General features: G+C 32.3%; 1 protein-coding gene across 1 annotated transcript in view; it reads right to left on the bottom strand.

The window, feature by feature from the left end:
• Positions 1–40: 40 nt before the first annotated feature.
• The window catches only part of LOC111406200 (transcription factor TCP15-like), a 2,913-nt gene continuing 2,216 nt past the window's right edge, over positions 41–737 (bottom strand). Inside the window, exon 2 of the mRNA XM_023035473.1 lies at positions 41–419. The gene's annotated coding sequence lies outside the window, so the exon portion shown is untranslated. The remainder of the gene's footprint in view (positions 420–737) is intronic.

The following is a 737-nucleotide window of genomic DNA, read 5'->3' as shown; positions in this document are numbered from 1 at the left end:
TGATTTAGCAATCAACATTCATATAAAAACCTGAATAATGAGAATGAGTAATTAACGATAGCACATAGGAGTAAATTTTGTAAACAAATAAGCAATATACAAATAATTTCCAGGCCTTAAAGGCTTAAACAATTAACTATGCATTTGTAAACAAATAATATACGAATCTTTACTGTTGCCAATATTTTCACTACGTAATGCATCAAAATCTAGAGAAACTAGAAGCTCAAATCAATAGCTCTACTTTCAATTATGCATTTGCAAGTAAAGATTCGTGCGAAAGTAAAGATTTCTTTATTCAAAACCCTCAATAAATTTGCCCACAAAATTTCCACTTCGAAAGTGTACTTTTCTTTAAGAAATCCCAGAAGACTGCTTTTTGCCCACTGCCCACGAGCAACTTTGCAGAATTTGAGTGCCTGAAAACTCCAAAAAAAATCACAACTATTTAACCATAACCCCGCTATCATTATGTATTTGCAAATAAGCAGAAACACACATCAACATGAATTTGGTCATCACCTCACATTCAATAAATTTTTTTTACCTAAATTGCACATGTATGCAGAAGTTGAAATCAGCCAAAAACATTTTTGGATTTGCCAAAATAAGATAAACAATCAATTATCCGGAAGACGAAATTTACAAAAGGAAAGCAGGTATAAGTTGGATTGAATTTTTCTGCCGTTTGGTGAATTTCTCACGTCTGTCTTCTAACCAAGGTAGAAAGGCTTACT

This window comes from Olea europaea, chromosome 12 (genome assembly GCF_002742605.1).
Source record: "Olea europaea var. sylvestris chromosome 12, O_europaea_v1, whole genome shotgun sequence".
NCBI classification, from domain to species: domain Eukaryota; kingdom Viridiplantae; phylum Streptophyta; class Magnoliopsida; order Lamiales; family Oleaceae; genus Olea; species Olea europaea.
The sequence above is the reverse complement of the archived record's forward strand: the minus strand, read 5'-3'. Positions and strand labels throughout refer to the sequence as shown.